General features: G+C 36.9%; 1 long non-coding RNA gene across 1 annotated transcript in view; it reads left to right on the top strand.

The window, feature by feature from the left end:
* The window catches only part of LOC111935652 (uncharacterized), an 89,467-nt gene that overhangs the window by 57,285 nt on the left and 12,146 nt on the right, over positions 1-20,036 (top strand). Inside the window, exon 4 of the long non-coding RNA XR_015276686.1 lies at positions 13,043-13,170. This is a non-coding gene — a long non-coding RNA (uncharacterized LOC111935652). The remainder of the gene's footprint in view (positions 1-13,042; positions 13,171-20,036) is intronic.

Here is a 20,036-nt window from a genome sequence, read left to right as displayed (position 1 = left end):
TGGTAAAACTGAGAGGAAAATCTCATTTACAGGTGTAAAACATTTTTATTTAAGAAACAGGAGTTGAATGTATGATATTATTTATGTACTATCAATAAATAAATTTTTATTTATCCAGTTACCAAGGACATGATCACTGAGTGTCATGACTTCAATAACAGAAATGTTAGTGAAACAATCCTCTCATCTTTTTGTATTGTGCAGAAGAAAACCAAGCCCAGGAACCTGTAGGTTCAGCAATGCTACAGAAAATCCATTGGGGCTTTTATGGTTTGGGCTAATCAGTTTTAACCTCGATTGACCTATAAATGCTTAAAAGTCATTGCTAATTCAGATTTACTGAGATCTGGCTGGTTGCCACAATTTCCCAATTCAAAACCTCAGATCCTGAAATTCTTCATAACAAAACTGTGTCTCTGACATTTTCCTTAATTACCAAGTCAGTCACTGCAGTTATGTATTTTAGTTAATCACAAGGTGCTGTGAGGATGCAAAGGCAATAAACAGAAATAATCTTTTAATAAGATCCAACAGCATAATGCCAACCAGATTGTCTGCTGTGCCTCTTCAGTCACCTTGAAAATGTAAGGACTGACAATTTCTGGATTGTGATTGTTGTTGCTTCACTTTTTCCTGTCATGTATTTGTGTATGTTGCCTTTGTCTTGAGGACAGGAATTAGCAGTTGTTTGTGAAATATTTATAATTCTGCATTACAGTATTTTAGGCTTTTCTCTAACAAAGGCTATTAATTTTCTTAATTTTCAGTGCTGCTTATGTAGTCATCCTCAAGAACTACTTTGGACTTATACGCTAAGAACCTTTAGCATATCGAGGATATAAATCAAAACTGGTAGTTACTTGCCACTGTGTCAAAGTATTTAACATAAATATTGGCCTGATAATCTTGTGTAAGCCTGGACTTACTTATATCTGTACCTGCATTTCTTATTTTTATCATTTTAATTGATATGAGAATTGGAATTTGTTTATGGTCTCAATAAACAAATCTCTCATTTTTTTAAAATAATGTTAAGTGGCAATGGGCCTAATAGGTAGTGGTATATTTTACTGAATAAATAGAATGAATAATATTGGGATAGTAAATACTACAGTTCTCCATGTCTGCAGTTTTTCCATTCATATATATATATGAATGGATATATATATATATATATATATATATATATATATATATAGCCTATTAAGTTTTCTAATTAGAAGCATGTCATTAACTATGTATGGGAATGGTACATCCCAAGAAAGCCATTGAGATTGAGAGTATTCAAAACACCTTTTGTCTTCATCAGCTTTAGTTCCCATTTCAGTGGGTCCACTGTAGTAATCCATATCAAACTGTTACTAAATATGCATGAATTATTCCATGTACAAGCAGACATCTGTTAATTCACTGCTTGCAGTTTATTAGACTAATATGTGTAAACTGCTTTGAGCTATAAATTACAAGATTAGGGCTTTTAATGTTTAGGGATATCATTAGGCATTGTATGCTGGAGGTAGATTTGACAAATACTCTTTGCTAATGGAGTATATTTAAAGGAAAATGTGCATGAATTAATTTTAATTACTGTCATATTAAAGGGTATAAATCTAACTAATGTCAAAGGTGTACCAGTGCTGTTGATTCAGAGCATTATCACGTGTGTATAATTAAAGAACCCTGTTTGCATAAATATTTCTTCAAATAAATACACGCAGTCTTTCCTTTGAAATTCCAACCATGTCATAGCCTAAATTTTTCTGATGTATCTTTTGAGCTAAAGTTCTTTACAGTATTTAAACATTAAGAAGAAGCAATCATTAGTGATCACTGAAGCTGCTGGATGATAAATAGAGGAAGAACTCAAAGGCTGAAGATCTGAGAAATCTGGGTGTTTCCTGTGTTTGGAAAAGGAAAATGTTTTGTCTGGCTTTTTGTTTTTAAAAAGCTAAATTTTAGCATAGCACAAGCAGCTATATCTCAGGATCTCTCTGCTAGGTATGATACTGTTCTTGATTTTGTTTTCTAATTAATCCCCAAGGTGTCCATGTTTAGTAAGACCAAGAGAATGAAATGGGTGAGCTTCAGACAGCCCTTCTTGCAGTATTCCATGAACACTGTTAGCTGCTATCTTTGCAAATATGGAAGGAAACTAATGGCAGTGGAATAGTAGAAGTTAGTTTGGATTTGGTATAACCCAAAGAAGTTCTGATGAGCTATTACATAACAGAACAAATTTCTGGCAGCAGCTTGCCCTTCCAAAGAACCAGCAGGAAGGAAAATTGTGATCCATTCAACTCTTTAATAGACTACTGTCCATAATGGGAACCCTGTCTTGAGAAGCTGCACACAGGAACAATTTATTTTGCCAGCAAATACAGTTTGCTGTACAAATAAATGTTTTTATTCATTTTCTTTTAAAATTTTCTGCTAAGGAATCTTGGTTAAGCTGTATGCTGTAGTTAGTTTCTCTCTGTGGAGTTAGAGAAAAGAAAGGGAAAAAAAAAAAAAGGGTTCCCTTTATCTTATGGAAAAGCAGGCTATCCATGGCTTAATGATCCAGCAGAACAGAGAGGTTTAGTGAGGGCCATGGCAGCCAGTGGCTCTGGAGGAATTTGTGAGTCACAACTCAGCAAAAGCACACTCTGAAGCAGAAACTCCTCCAACATGTGAGTGCTGCTGTTCTTCCTCTCCCCTGTGGGCTGTGACTGCTCCTGCCCCACTACTGCTGCTCTGGTGGGGTCTGCAATAGGTGGCAGTACAGAACTGACTTTTTTCTTCTTCTGTTGTTTTGTTTTATTTAAGGTTTTGATTTGCAACCCTCTGTGTTTTGAAGGTGCCCTGATTGCTGTGGGGAATGTATAATGGGATGGTGTCTGTGCTTACGAGTTGCAATGCATGAACCATGAGCTGTATGGAGATGTCTTAAAATGGATTTTAGCCTTTCTCTTTTTTGGGGGTGGGGGGGTGGGGGGGTTGTTTGGTTGGCTGGTTGTTGGCTTTTTTTAATTTCAGATATCTATCTAATGTATTTCTTTCTAAACTCCCATTTTCTGTCTGCTCTGTCTCCCTGCAGCTGGAAAATGTCTGGAATTAGATGCATAGCAAATGTCTGGCTCTGAAAACTCCAGCATCTACTGAGGCAGGAAAAGCTCCAGCTCTGCTGTATTAACTGTTATACATGAATAGTTCCATCACAGGGTGTCTGAGAATAGTGACATATACACAAAAACTATTATAGCCCATCATTCATTTTCCAGCAGAATAATTCATAAAAATTTAGCTATGCCAAGTGGCAAATGTCCCATCCTACAGCCCTGAAAAGCCTAAGATTTTTCATTTTTCATTGTAAACATTTTATTATGACATTTTCTGATTAGAATCTCATAAATCTCTCAGCAGTGAATTCGTTGCATATATTTCTTGCTGGGATTGTAACTGCAAGTAAGCATCCTCTGGTATTCTTTATCTGTAATTTACTTAGAGAAGGTAGCAGAACAACAATAACACCTCAGAAGCATTGGATCAAAAATTATACTAAGAAGAGTATTTTCAAGGGGAAAGAGCATAACACAAAAGGAGCAAATAAAGTCTTATTTGCTGTGTGTTGTTTGCAAAATGTTTTGAACATTTTATTGAATATATCTTCCTTGTGAATTATGCATGCTCTCCAGTGTATTTGGGAAGATGTAAAACTTTATATATTATGAATAGAATGCATGACCTCCTGATGTTTCCCAGATATTGCTTTAGGTTGAAAACTGAAGAATTTCATATCTACCAATGGTTATTTTATTCACTTTTGAGATGGTTAATACTGTGGTGAAGGGAAGGTTTTTGAATGTGCTCTCTCACTGGAGCCTGCTGCATGTCATTGCTGGAAGGTTCTGTACATTAGTGCACTAAAAGGGAGCTTCTGTAGGCTAAAAATCCATCTTTCCAGTGAATTGCAATTGAAAATAGTGTGTTCTAATTCCTTGAATAATTCCAGGGAGGTCTCATAACTTTTTTAATCTTTATATGCCCAAGAGCTGGCTGGTGATGGGTTGAAGCTGCAGATCCTTCTGCTGGGTGTTGGGCTTCTCCTGCTGAGACCAGCACATCCTTGCTGTGTGAGTGAGTAGCCAAGGCTGGTGTGGAGGTAGCTTTTCAAATGTGGTGGTTTCACTCCTGTGCTCACTGCATTTCCCATCACACTTTCTTACAGCTTTTCAGAGTTCTGAGTCAAACCCAGGTATCAACAGAACGTATTTTACCCTTCCTTTCAAGAAAATGCTTCAGTTTCTAAATGTAGTCTCAGCTAAAGCTTCTTAGGAAGATATTCATCCACTCAGTGAACCTTTACAAGATACTTCAAAGTACCAAATATTGTCTTTTGGAGTATCTTTTAAGAAAAAAATATGATGTAAGGACATATTTTGCTTTTTTATTTATGTGAATTCTAAAAATTGAAACACTTGAGCAAAATTGCATCAACGAATTGCTGACAATTACGTGAGTTCTGTGGAATGGAAATTAAGAGTACAATGAGAAGTGGCATCAGCTAACTTAGATTGAAATATGGAATTCAGGATATGAACAATTGAAATTCATCTCTCACTGCTGGAATCAGAACATGAAACTAAAGCAGTATTTATTATTAGTTCATTTTATGTATAAATGTCCTGAGTCTTTCTGTTGACAGCATGGTTCTGTCATGTGATTTGCCTTACAAAGAAAAAAATCCATACTGTTTGGTATGGATTTCTTTAATTAGATTCTAGCCCTAGACTTTTACAGGGATGATAATTGCTCTTTCTATAGAAAAGTTCTCTTTTTTGGGATATAAAGCTCAGCTCTTGAGCCATGTTAATGCATGCATAAAAGTGGAACAAAGACAAAAGGGAAAATAATCCCCCCCAAACCAAGCCAAAACCCCAAATCCTCAACAACAACAAATCCAACATAAAAAAAAAAAATCACCACCAAAACAAAAATCCCCAAACAAACAAACAAACAAAAAAAATCCAACCAAAAACCTGCTAAGCTGGGGCTCTGAAGGACTTGCCTGCACTGAAGGCATCTTTTCCAAGAGGAAAAGCTCTTGGATCCAGAGATCCAGCTCATGGCAGTGGATTGGGTACCTGCCAGCACAGCTGGCAGAGGAAGCACAAAGGGTAAAAATGACCTGGGGTTAGATTTAGCCCATGAAAATCTGAAAAGACACCACCAGAAAATCTGGTGTGGTCAATGCTGCCATCTTTGTTCTGGGACATGGAGGATGAGTTTGCTTGGGAAAAGTTTCTGTGTGTGAAGCAAAGCTGTAGTCAAAACTGTCAAAACTGAGGAGCTCAGAGTTCCAAACTGGCACAAGCCACCTCTTGTTGTTGGGACTGAACATGGAGATGTGATTGTGATGGAAGGGAGAGGTATCTATGTGGATACAAGGATACAAGTAATTATTTCTCAGGGAGTCTAAAATGTGAAAAAGAAAGAAAATACCCAGAACTGTACTTACAAATTGCCTCTATTTTTCTGGAAAGAGCAGTTCCCTGAAACTTTTCTCCTAGTTGTTCAAGGGCCAACACAGAGAAAAGAAGTAAATGTAGAGACAACAGCAAAATGCTGAGCTGAGGCTGTTCTGTTCTGATTGTTCCTCTGCAGGTGCACTACCCAAAATTCTTGCTTCCTTACCATCCTCTGAAAACACACAGCTTGATTTTTTATTTTTATGGTCATATTCATGATCTTGCATCTTTGAGTAAACAGTTTTCAGAGGGTGCTTTGTTTTTCATCTGTTCTCCTGGTCTTTTATTAGGGCAAGGGCTGTCTTCTGTAGTTCTTTGAAAAGTCTTGCTCTTCTGGAGCTTTAGCTTAAGTGAGGATCTACAACTGAATGATTAATAATAATAATGTCAGATCTGGAAGGATTAACACGGTCTATTTTGTAGATTCTCATTTAACAGGTCTGTATATGAAAAGAAAGTTATAGAAGATAATACATCTGTTCTTTAGAAAAGTGACTACATGGTAAAAAGTGGAAGAAGTGTTTGGATGGTAATTATATAACACAACCTGAATAATTTTTGCAAGTGGAAAATATTGGTTTTGTCATTCATCTCTCTTCAGTAGCCTGTTCAACTTAATTTGAGAAGACAGACAGGCCTCTGAGACACATTATATGATGAGTCAGCCAGAGACTTAGAGAAGTAGTCTAAAGGAAAAAGAAATTTCCTGCAGGATCCAGATCAGAAAATTGAGTTGTTATTTTTATGCAGTAGTTGGAAAAGGTAAGCAAAATTGAGTGTTCCTGCTCTCTGTATGCTGCACAGAATTTATCTGGTTCAAAATGCTCAGCATCATCACACTGATGATGTGATGTGCTGACATCATGTGTTCCATGTGTGTTTCATGTCCTGAACTCAATTTTTCTCTTAAACTTTTAAAAGGTTAAATAGGGACCAGACTAACCAAATGACCATTTTTTCTCCAGAAGGAGCAACAATAATAAAAAAGTCACCTATGGAGACAAGTTCTTTGTCTGGTCAATTCAGACACCATTTGTTTGAGGGAGTTATGAATCAGGTGTAGTTTGTGGCTTGTGCCTGGTAAGGAAGGAAAGTTTGAAGGCAATGCTTGCAGGTAATCAAGAACCATTATGGTCTATTATTGAGCCAGATCTTTCAACCTTTGTAATGGAGTTTAAAATATAAAGAAAATATTGGAAAAAACCAAACCCTGTATGTGTCTTACTCACCATAAAGGCATATATATGTATTTTGCATGTAGCACACAGTATTTTCTTTTGTACACTGTCCTACTTTGTTTTCTATTACCCAAAAATGACCTTGTCCTTCCTGGCTTATTAAACTCATTGTCCAGTCCAGTGCAGTCTAATGTTACTGAATAATTTTGCATTGAAAGTGGCAAATAAAGTGGGTGCTATATCTGTGATTCCCCTTTTTGGGTGTTCTAGGAATACTCAAGAGATCTAGAGTGTGCACCAGAAGCAGCATTCTAACATTGATACCTAGAAACAAAGGTTTTATCACGTGGCATTTGGAAAATACCTTTGTATAAATAGGTCTGAATTCAGTTCTTATGTGTTTTTATTACACATTACTCTTAAGAATCTATGTTTAATGTGGCTGGTTGGTTATTTGACTTTCAGCTGAAATGAAAACAAAAAACTTGACTTTCAGATGAAAAAAAACAGGGTCATAGAACAGCCATGGCAGGAGGATTTTTAAGCGCTGTGAAAGTTGTTTAAACAGTAGGCTAATAATAAATGAGCATTTGCTTTGCAGCACTTGTCACGAGAACTGATAAATTGCATCCTAACTTCCTTCTATGATGATTACTCTGGTAACTATGGATCTCTGAAAAAACCCTTTCAACTGCAGGACTTCAGAAGAAACTGATGTACAGATCCTGAAAGCTGAGCCCAAGTGCCAGCTTTTGCCTTATTGATATGTTTGCCTTTCCACTTCAGCAGTGGAATCAAAACAGATTTTGCATTTGGATTGAATTGGATTGGATTTTTGCTTTTGTCTATACTTATATTAAATGGTTCAGTCTTTGCATTTTGGCAGAGAGCTTTACTGGTGCTAAACAGTGTTAATATTCTTTTGTCCATGTACTAAACTCATTATCTTAAACTCTTATGCTGAATTAAGTTCCTTACAGTTATCTATACTAATAAGAAATGTTGGTTAACACTCTGGCAGTGTTTTAAATAAAAATGGTCAATCCTGTCCAATCCTCATTTTCTCTCCTGTACAGGCTTGCAATTTCCTCTGTTCTACTCATCCTCTCCATAAATTCTACCTTGTATGTAATTAGATATTGTCTTAATTTTATGCTTTTTCATTTGTTTATAGGTAGAATTGTTAATGTTTCAATATAATTTTTAATGTTCAAACAGGAAATGTCCTTGTTAAAAAGCAATCAGCTTGGGGTGATTAGAGAGATGATCTCTTGACTGTATTGAGGTCTGTCCACCCTTGGTGAGTATGGGATTTTTGCCCTAATTAAACAGACACTTTGGATATGAAATACTATATATTTTCATTGATGTTGTGTCTGTTATGTAATACTCTATCAATAGAGCTATTATATACAGTTTTGATTCAATGATTTCAATATTAAAACCTTTACTCATCTTTTCAGGGAGTTTTCAACTGAATAATTTTCCTCATTCTTTTATTCTCTCTTTTCATTCCTTTATGACCTTTTAAAGTTGATCTGAACTAAAAAGGAAATGCAAACCCAAAACATTCTATCTACTGCTCTCTATTTTGTTTTTTTCAACATCTTGAAAACCAAATAAATCTCAGTCCATGTATAAAAGTAATTTGCTTTCATCTCACTCTGTGTTAGGAATTCTGGTAATGTAGGTTTAAAGCATGGCACTTTGGAAGGAGAGCTGGCTTACCTTAACATGTGGAACCCTTTTAAGGTAGCTGTAATTCTATTTTACAAGAGTCAGCTCTAACTGCTTCTCTTTAAATAGCCCATTAGACTCCCCTAATAGGAAAATTTATAGCTCTCAGCTGTTTCTGCATATGCATAATGCATACAGAAATCAGATCTCTCATGTGTCCTGTGGATCAGAGACATTTCCATCCAATTAATAAGCAGTGAAGGAGATGACAAGATTATTAAACAAGTTTATAATAGATGAAAGATTTTATAGACTTATGACATGGACTATTAACAGAGCTAAACATTTTTCTGAAATAATGTGTCTTTGTTATTTATTGAGAGGTAGAAAGAGTATTTTCTGTTGCAGCCAGAGCTCCCACAGTCATATTCTTGCTGGTTTGCATTTACATGTGCAGATTTAAGAAAGTGTGGATGCTTTGTTTCTCCTTTCAATACAGAGGAGCTGTTCTTTAACACACTGACTTCAGGCCTCCACCATCAGTAGTATGACACAATGCTGGATCTGAAGTTTGTCACTATTACTCAGTTTGGACTTGGAGCTTTTAGTTTTGGGCTGTCTGGTGGAGTTATTAATCTACAGGAGGTAGACAGAAAGTACAGTCTTCCTGAGTGGTGTTCTCATGTGACCAAAGTAGGAGTGAGGTGTTTATCACATTTAATAGTGTCTCTGCAATGCAGGATTGAAACTGAGCTCTGTTTTCAATGAAATAAAAATTTAGAAAGTGTTACACATGATGGGACTACAGACAAGGCCCATTTTCTGTTTAACATGTAAACTCAGGTTTTACCAAGAATGTGATTGCAGTTAGTGTTTTTTAGTGTGAGGCTAATTAATGCTCATGCCATAAGGCAAGCATAAGGTCTTAATATCCATCTGAATCTTCTAAAATTCTATAATGGTGAGTGGACTAAGAAGAAAGGCAAGAAAACAGGAAATAGGTGAAGAGCCTAGAGCTGATATAAATGTCAAGGAAGCATGTGAAATGAACTGGAGAACAGGAAGAGTTCTCTTACTGCTTTAGGACATGCAGCTCTAACTTCTCCGAGCTTAGCACAGCTCTGAGAATCTGTGATACTGGGTGGACTTTTTAGAAACTATCAAATCATTTTACTGGAAGTGTTCTTCCAGTAAAAAGCATCTAATATGTGCTGCTTGACTGAAAATTTCTAATTGATGATCTTGCAAGAAAGTTGTCAGCAGGATTAATTGATCTCATCCAGTGAAATAAAAAGCAATCGATAACAAAAAGCAAAATATATGATAGGTGTATCTCATGGTTTAAATGAAGCATGCCATATGCATTATTATGCCTAATGGCATGTGAAATACACTTCAGATATGACATTGGTGCTAGTTTACTAAATTACAAAGCATAGCAGAATGAACAAGGCACTTTGTCTGTCCATTAGTGGACAACATTATTTAATCTAGGAATCTTTTTTTTTAAAAAAACAAGATTACATTTGTTGCTTTATGGTAATTGGGACTGCAGATTTCATGATTTTTAAATTATCTTTTTCCCATCAAAGGACTTGTTGAGCTGCTGCTGACTAAATCTACATTCACAGCACAGTGACAAAGCCAGAACTATTGAACCCTGTGCCCTGAGCTGAGGGTGGTACCCTGAATTTAGTTTGGAAGTCACAACAATACCCAGTTCCTGTTGGCTCTTGTCCAGGGAATAGAATTTACCAGACAGTAACTGATCTTTGATTGTCTTCTCCTTAATCTTTCCTGCCTGGTTTATTGGTTTCCCATGCCTGTCTGGAATTCACCCACTATTATTACACATTTTAAGGAGGAAATTCTGTCCTGCTAAGAGCTAATAACATGGCAATATGAAGAGGAGAGAGAACCTACCTAGATAATTCTCTTCAAAAAAGGACTAGAGATTAAAACAAAGGGATTAGGTCAAGTGATCATTTAGAAACAAAAATGACCCATGGTGTGAGGATCCCAGCTGGATCCTATAAAGAGATTCCAATTCCTTGAAAAACTGGATTTTCTAATCTAGTCTAGAATTTCTTCTCAGTTCAGCACCCTTATTGAAGTCCTGCCAAACTCAGATTTGAGGAAGAGAATTCTCCTCTCAGGAAGAGAGTGTCCTGTGTCAACTATTCTTGTGACAAAGCTGATTTGTCTGGTGCCTCCTCTTGCTCTGCTCACATTTCCTTGTAAACCTTCTTTGCTCCAGTCCTTGCTCTGGACCTACACATGGCCAAGTTTCCACTGAGCAGAGTGGAACAGGAACTCAGAACTGAGTTTCTGTTGCTGCCACAGCTGCAGAGAACTTTGCTTCAGACTACATGGAACTTCTGTACCAAGAAATCAGTTGATTTAGATCACTATCTCTCTTGGAAATCTTAATTCAGTTGTGTAAGGAAGGACAGAATTTGAGAGTTGCTCTCTTCTCAGAGACAGAGCCACTTCACCTCCACTGCTCTTGCAGAGCATGTGGTTGTCAAAAACAGTTACCTTTGAAAAGAAAAGAAAAGAAGTTGCCAGTAACAGCTTGAAAAAGAATGCTAGCAATAGTCTCCTCTGCTAGAATAAACCACACAAGATCATTTTCACTCTTGGGGAATCTTTGAACACAAATGTGGAATAGTTCTAAAACCTTTTTGTTACGTTTCATGAAATATAATTTCATGGGCTGTTTACAATCAGGCAGTTGCAGTTTACTTCTAGTTCTGTATCTCATGGTTAAGAACCTTACATATTCTCAGTCAGGAAAAGATTCAGGTTTCCTTCATTCTTTTCCATTTTCTGTCTGTGTCTTTTGGTTGGTGTAGTGTTTTGTCAGTACCTTAAAAATAAACAAAGAAAAGTCAGTACCTTTTAAGTGCTGCTTACATTTCAGCAAAATTGACCAAACATCCAGAATGAAAAGTAGAACTGAAACCTGAAGTGCTTAAAAGAGTCATCTAAGATACCCTTTTGTCATGTTGAACCTTGTTTTATGTAGAGCTCAGAATGTGCTCACTAATGTCACTTCAGAATGTTGCAATAATGGGGAATTACCGAAAGGGGTAGAAAAGGGTTTTTTTTTTGTGTTTTTCACTAGTGAATTAGTCTGAGGAAAGAACATGTTTGGAGAATAAACAGTCCATCTTAAAAAATCCCCAAAACAACAAATACCAAACTTTTTTGGGGTAGACTTTTTATTGATAAGCTTTTCAATTCTTAAACATTCATTAAGACTGAAATTAGGGGTGTTTAATTTTGGGTTCTTTGGTATAGATTCCTAAACTGCTACTTGTTCATGTGACCCATTAAATGACAGAACAGTTCCTTCCCTTTTTGTTCTTCAACATGGTCATAAATATTTATCTTCCCACATCAGTGAAATATTCTTAAGATACCCGAAGAGATTTGACCTCAGCCATGACTTTATTATTATTAATGTAATTATTTGCATATGAGCAGTACCCATGAGCTATAGACATGGCCTATATTTTATACAGAATTAGAATACAGTGGGAGAAATTTCGTATAGCCTTTAGGTTGAAAAATGTGATGAGAGTTGGGAGATGGACAAAGGAAGATGAAGAAATGGGAGACTGGTATCATTTTGTTGTATGGTAAATAGTATTTCCAACATACCACCTGTTCAGCCTGCTGTGTGTATTGTTTGTGGGGAGGCTAGAACAAAAAGTAGCTTTCCAAAGGGAGATATGACAAAAGCAGGCTGTCAGGTATTTGCAAGCAACTTCTTCAAGCATAAAATACGGGAAAAAAACATTTCATCCAAAATTATTCCTTCTTAAAATTTAATGAATAGGAGATGGGAGTTGATGGCATTGGCTGCTCTGAGTCAGCATCTTGGCAGTGAGTCAGTTAATTAACCTCATCCAGTTGAGGGCAAAGGTCTTTTTGCCTTTCATGTAGAAATGAGTCTTTGTCACACTGGCAGAAGTCTTGCTCACAGTAGTTTTACACTGAAGGTCCCACCTTGAATTCCACAACATTAGTTGAGAACAGGGTGAGAAGAAAATCTGGTTGTTTGACACTGAATTGACTTTATTATGAAGGCCTGACACACACAAATAAATTCTTCTAACTTTATTTGAAGACCATATGGTTTTATACAATGTAAGTTTGTCAGCATCATGCTATTTGCAGATTTGGAAGACAACATAAGCCTCAATATCCTCACTGCTTTAATTACCTAAGTAAGCATCATGCTTAGTGGCATTTCTGGTTAAAGTCCTAATTAATCTTCTCTATCTAATGAGAACACGAAGATTTGGCTTGTGGCTTATTATGCTACTCATTATTATGAATGATAGGACAACTGTATAAAGCCTCCAGTTTTACACTGCAACATAATTATTTATGAAAAGGCCTTGCCCCAGAAATGGAAATAATGGTAATTACGTTTAATCTTTTCATGGTTTATTGAATTTTTTTGCAGTGAAAAAGATCCCTATACTGACAGAGGAAATGCAATAAACTACCAGATAGGCTTATTGGAAATACATGAAATTGAGGTTACATTTTTCAATATCCTTGGTATTGTTACTTTTCCTGTTCATGTGTGTACTTTTCATGTGCTTGGCTTCATGTCATATGCGTATCTTATAAGCTAATAATTCTACTTACTGCTCTGCTTTACAGGTTACAAAGATGGACAGGAGGACTACAAAAAGCTGCTTGTTTAAGCACCTCTAACAGTTGCTGCTGTTGCTGTTTCTGCACTCACAGAGAGTGCTCGATGCCAGATGCCTCAGAAGGGCACGTTTAAGGTTAGCACCAAGGTGGGTTTACACCAGTTAGAGCCATTCTCAGTACTCTGAACATTCCATGTCCTGCCCAAAAAATGTCCCCACTTGGTAACTGACTCTGCTTTCCTTGTGCTCTGCCAGCATGGTGTCCTTAGGAGGTGCCAAAATAAAAATTTTCTGTTGTATTTTCATCAGCAGCTTATGTAGCTATTGTTGAAATGGATTTGAAGGAGTAAAACTATTTAATGGAATAATTATTATTTTGGAAAAAACCTAGTTGTTTGTGGACAACTTCCTGATTTTTTTAAAAGTTCCAATAAAGCCTTAGCAAACATGAACATAATTTTTGTGCTCTCGGAAGGAAGAATGGTGAAATGGCCTTGTTTTAGGCTATGGCTAAGTTGGAGAGCTGACTGGCTTTACAGCATTTCTGTGTTGAGTGTTGAAGTGTGGATGGCATTTGCAGCATTCTTAAATCTGAGAGCCACTGCTGCAGGCAGTGCCCCTGTGCTCTGGGAGACTGGGGCACAGTGCAGAGCCAAGAAGCAGTCACCAATCTGTGGATGGAGTCAGGCTTTCCATTCTGCTCCCAGTGAGGCAGTGGGCTTGTCTCATGAATGTCTCCTGGATTTGTGGTGAAGAAAGAATTGCAACTTTTACTGTAGAAATATTTGAATGATGGCTGGGTACATGTGTTTGGAAATTGATGAATAATGCAGCATGGGTAGGATTTTGTGGTTTCTCTTGTCAGCTGCCATCCTGTGGTTTAATATTTTGGTTAGTGACTTTTATTTTGATTTCCATATACATCTTTTTGTCTGTCCAACTGCACTGTTGGCAAGACAAGGAGGTCACAAAGAAATGGATGAGGAACTGTTCTGATTTAATCTTAGGTAGGTCTTAGTGTCACTTCTCTATTTTAGAACAGTGCTGATGAATCATTCTACACTGGGAGGATATAGATTACAAAATAGAAAGAGACCAAGAGCAGAGAACAAAAATATGCAGATTAAAATGTTGTTACCATATGCCACTATTTTTGTTGTTGGCACTTAGCTTTTCTAAGGAAATAGAGCAGAACTTAATGAAGGGAATCATTCTCCCAGTTGCTCTGGTTCCTCAAAAACGGACCTTGGCAGCGCCAGGCAAAATTGTCTCTCTGAGACTTTGAACTGCTCTTATGTGAAATGCATTTGGAAGTATTAAATCAGATCTAGTGTATACTGTAGCATGGAAATGCAATTTTAGCACAGATGTCAGAAGGAATTACACTATCCCTGAACAGTGATGTTTTGATCACTCCCTTTAGGATTACATCTTGTACATTATTACTGCCGCCCGCTGTACTGATGCTCAGATAACCACAGATCTCTTGTTTTCAGGCAGTCACCCCAAGCAATGCATGCTTCTTTTTGCCATAGTACTCTACAGTATTCAAAATCTTGTACAATGTCTGTCTTCAGCTGCTGAACGCAGCACAATGTCACTTTGGCCACTAGAATTGCAGTTTCCGTTTTCAACAGTATTTAAAAATTTGATACAGAAAGGAGTTAATGAAAGAGATTATTAGACTTTTTATTTCTCAATAAACCTGAGTCATGGTAAAAGGAATGCTTTGGATATAACATTTTTATCCTTACCCATTAACAGTGTCACTAGTAGTGTTTTAAATCCTGTTTTTTATGAGTGGAGTATTATGAAGGAGAATGATTTCTTAAGTAGAGAAATCGACTTCATTATTTATGATCATTTTCCTCACACTTCTCATTTGTGGTTTTCTTTTTTCAATTGGCTTTTTTATATGTTCTGAATGTACTGGCTTAGCTCAGCAATGCTTTATAGCAAGACAGGTTACTAGGGAAGATGCTGAATGTGGGTACATTTGTCATGGAAAAAAGTCCACTCACATCAAAATGGAGCTGTGCCAACTAGTCTGGAAAGCTTAAATAAGTAACAGTAAGTATGGGTACCACTTCTTCAGTGTTCTATTTAAAAACAGAAATTTCTAATGTCTCGTGGTTTGTTTGGTTTGGGGTTTTTTTGCTACGAATTGGCATCTTTGATTTTGTTAGCATTAACAAAATAGAAGACTTAGGGAAAAGGAAATGAGGTCTGTTGGATTATTTTTTAAGCCATAGCTAATTTAAAGTAGTTCCACTGCTCATTCCTGACTTTCTATCTGAAGGTGCATAAGGTTGAATCACATATTTATTAGCGTGCTCATAGCCCAAGTTGGATCCTCAGCTGTTCAGAGCTACATTAGTGAGAAAAATGAATGCATGGTGTTAGAACTGTGCAGAATTCAGCTGTTCTTGGGTAATGTGTCTAGGTGGTTACAGTGGGTCAAAGTGTCTGCTGAAACATGTCACTGAACCTATATGCTGTTAAATATTCCATTAAAGCACTACATGAACTTGCAGGAACTTCCTTGAACATAGCTATGTTGTATTCTACTGCTGTGTACATGAACTGAATAAAAATAGAATTCTTTTGTACTCTCCCAACCCTATGTGGATTGTTTAAGATTGTAATATATATTTTATTTGCAAGATGTTTACATAAGTTTTTTAAAAGTAGATGTAATCTTTGTATTAGCATTAGAAATTACAAACTGAAAGCAAGAAAAGCACAGCTCAGGGGGCAATTTTTTTCCTTTAGGATGAATTCAGAACTGTGTGGCACAATCAATTCATGTGGTTACAGTCAAAATTCTGATGAAATCACTAGAAATAGATGTACAGGTGATGTCTAAAGGAGATAATAAAAATATACAGTCAGAGTCTGTATCATTCCATAAGGATTATGATGCAGGTTTTAAGTGATTCTTATACTGAATGATGTGTAGATGTGCAGAACCGCTGTTAAGGCAATTACAATTTTCCAGAAAATTAGTCATCTTTCTGTGTTATTTATTTTTATGGAAAACTTCCCTGTTTATTATCTCTTTATTTTTGGTCCATTTCTGTGGCCCTTGTTTGAGTTTGCATGAATGTACAAATACAAAATTTCAACTTATTCCCCAATTACTATTGGTAAAATTTTTAAGATTTCAAAAGCCTCTTTATGGTGTTTCTGTGTACTTGGCTGAAAACACATTTATTTTTATTGTTTTTCAGTTAAGAATTACCTGTGGTTAAGCTTCTTCCAAATATGTCATTGTATAAAATCACATAATCTCTTTGAGAAACAGAAAGATATGATGCTAAATTGTTCTACTGTCATCACCATCTGGACAGAAATATTATTTTTTTTCATTTATCTGAAAAACCTACAAAGAAAAATGATCCTTTGAACAAACATGAAATAAGTGACATCTATAGCTAGCACACTCAGTAATGAGATTGCAGATGTCATTTTCTGTGCTTTCCCTGTTAACTTAGTCCTGTTCTGTAGAAGATAATAAGATAGGAGATTTTGTGGGAATTAAGACAGTTCAGGCATGATGATGTGTGTAGGACTGTTGGACAAACAAAGAAAAGGAAAAAGGATCATTAGCAGTCTCAGCTCACCCAGATCTGAAGAGCAGGAACACACATAAAAGATGCAGTTTGTCCTGTGTGGTCCAGCCCCAGATTTATTTGGTCCAGTACCATGTTTGACAGTGACCAAACCCAAGAATGTGTGGTTGGGAATGGAGCACTCTGTAGCTCAGAGGAAGGTGGGGTGACTGTGTAGTTTGAAGTTTGATGTGTTTGCCTTCATTAATTCCCTCTGACTCCTCTTGTACCTGTGTCAGCTCTTGGAGTGCTGTGGCAGGAGGCTTCACAGACTGAGTACAAAGCACCCACCACCTCTTTGTCCCATGCTATCTGCCTTGCTGTGACAGCCAGTGACATATTAGAATGATTCTTGTTCAGGGTGATCATGGCTTACACATCTCTCCGTGGTTCTCCCTATTTGCCTGAGCTGACTGTCCTTTGCCCTTTTCCATGTCACACCCTGGAGTTTTATGTAAGGGCACAAGATGTCTTGTTTTTGTGCTCCTTCCTAATCTTTCCCTGCCCACTGAGTTTTTTGGGCAGTCAGCAAATGCTTTTGTCAGCTGATGTTTTTGTGATCAAAAAGTCAAAATTACTGTTCATGCAAGAGTATGGACAGTCTGGATCATTAAGTACGTGAAATTTGGGGTTTTATTTTTTTTTAAATCTCTTTTAACTGGCAATGAATTAAATCAGTAATTCCCAATTTGAATATTTTTTTGGCAATTGTTAAATGACCTCCCTGCCTTTTGTTGTGGCCCAAAAGCTTTTTCATTCTTGCTCCCTCGGTCCTGTTGAGGAGGGGCAGTGATGAGTGGCCAGGGGCAGCTGGCCAGAGTCACTCCCTGTAGGATATGGGGCTGTAATTGTTAAATTATTAAAGATTATGTTTACTAGAAAGCCCTGTAGGAGTGCACAGCTGCAGCCTGGACAGCTGGAAGCTGGTTTTTGGGTTAGAGGCAGTTTTGAGAAGGAATGCATGGACAGCACATGAAAGGAAACTTGGGTGATGGGATGTGTGGACATCAGCCTGCAGCTGAGCCAGCCTGTGGTGCTCTTCTTCTGTTTAGTTTTGGTGATGTCTGGTGGAAGTTGAATGTATAAAAGGGCAGTGTTTTATACAATAAAGTGATCTCCTTTGCATGCACAAAGGGAGTCCATGTCTCTGTTCCACCATTGCTAGAACCCTCCTATTTCCAAATGTGCAGAAACTGTGTAGTGTTAATTTAAATTGTGGAACTTCACTGGTGACTCCTTTGTACTGCAAGAACTCTTTACTTCTGTTTCCAAACTCTGTATACACATCCCAGGGTAAATACCTTGTGTCTTAGGGCTACTTAATATCCTGCAGAGCTGAGGTGCAGAAACTTGCATCTCCCTTCTTTATTCATTCCTGTTTGTTGATTTTTGGGAGAGCTTTTAAGTTTTGTGAGATAGGGTTTTTCCTTCTCCTTACATAAAGGCATATGGCTGTGTCTCCAGTGTACTCGTGGTCTGTGTGTCTGTGCCTCTTGAGTGCTTACCTGGATTGTGTCAAACTCTGCAGCTGATGAGTTTTCACAACCTTCCTTCCTTCCTTCAGAGCACTTTGCTTTCTCCTGTATTCCTGAAAATTGATTATCAGAGAAAATAAATTTTCCTTGGTGTTTTTGGGCTCTATCAAATGCCAAGGAATTCCAAAATTATTGAAGAGGGAGGAGAGGAGAGTGGAAAGGGAATCATGAAGGCCTTTTTCTGTTTGAAATATGAACAAAAACAAGAGCAGTGTCATGCAACACAAATTCTGTTGGTTTTTTTTCCTTCATTAGAGAAGCTTTTCCTACAGTGAATACAGTCTGGAAATAGACAGTTCTATGGGTTTTGTTTAAAACCAGAACAATGAATAGCAATGTGATGTAACACATTGCAAAAGATGATGACCACTTCTGTTCATCAGTTTGGTAACAATTATGTATTTCTTCAGAAAAAAAAAGTTTTGAATAGGAAGTATCTATGATCTATTAATTATGTAAGATGGAACAAAAAAGGGTTACAAACAGAATAAAGGTACCAATATTAAAAAAGTCAAGAAAAAGCCCCAGCCAGAAGCTATGAAGAGGGCAGTCTTATGAAGAGATGACTGCTGTTAAGTGAGAGTTACATGTGTGAGTATATGATTTTTGTTTTGCATATTTTGCCTGTGAACTTGACTGGCATGTCCAAACACATGAGTTAAAGGGAGTTAAAAATCACTGTATTTCATTTTCCTAAAAGTGGCAACTGACCCACAGATTTCCTTATGTGGGGGAGAAACAGGAAGAAAATCTATAAGTGGATGAGAAATTTCTTTTTTTAATTTGTTTTTCTGCATATGAAAAACAGATTGTGGATATTAAAAAAACCCAAATAAAACCAAAACAACTAAGGATCAAACAACTAAAAATAAGTTGAAAATCTTTCCATAAGGATTAATGACTGGTTGCTTACAGTTTTATGTCTTGCAACCTCCCATAAAATCTGTCTGGTCTCTCACTAATTCCCTAAATGCTTTTCTTTGTGCTTTTGGCTGTCAACAAGCAGCACATGCCTTGGTAGCTTTGGAACTACTCATGGTTGGCTGATCATCTGATTATTGCCCTTTAGCTGATGAGTGAAATGAGCAGAGCAGCTAAAATTTGAATTCTCCGTGCTCTCCTCTGTCAGGGCACTAATTGGATGCAGTTCTCTAGTCAGTCATTAGAGTTCACAAAGTTGAAAGTTAAATTTGCAAAACCTTAACCTCATCAAATTTGCTTCAAATGGTCCAGTGAATTGAAAAGTGATTGCAGGGAGAATGAAGGACTGACAAATGAAGATGGACAAACAGGGAATGTGAGATATACTGTTTGCCTTTTTAGGAAAATGAGAAGAAGCAAAGATAAAACATAGATACTTTCTAATGTTAAATCATCTATGAGATAGCTTAACTGTAGTGGAAATATCTATCTTAAAATTAAATGTTGGTCTCAAATATTCAAATCCTTGTATCTTTAACTATACAGTTACCATTTGTTCTTTTGGGCCACTTTTTGAGTCTCATTAAATTTAATTTAGAACAGTGTTCTTGAGCAGCACAGACCTGAAACAGTGCAAGTTTATCTTACTGCTGTATTTCTGTGCCTTAAAAAACAACATTTGTTTTGGGAATTCAGTCTGTCTGCATCTTTCCTGCTGAGTATATTGAAGCTGCATGCAAGTTGCTTGGAAAACACTGAAGATCTTCAACTCTTGCATGTTTAATCCAAATATAATAGCTAATATGTAAAAGCACACACATTGTGTAAAACTCAGTTTGGGTTTTTTGGGGTCTAAGCTGGGATCTTGAGAATTCAGAGAAATCCTGTCTGACCAACAAACTCTTTCCATACAAGTGGAAAATATCAAAGTCTC

The sequence above is a fragment of the Cyanistes caeruleus genome, chromosome 15 (genome assembly GCF_971803275.1).
Source record: "Cyanistes caeruleus chromosome 15, bCyaCae1.hap1.1, whole genome shotgun sequence".
NCBI classification, from domain to species: Eukaryota; Metazoa; Chordata; class Aves; order Passeriformes; family Paridae; genus Cyanistes; species Cyanistes caeruleus.
The sequence above is the reverse complement of the archived record's forward strand: the minus strand, read 5'-3'. Positions and strand labels throughout refer to the sequence as shown.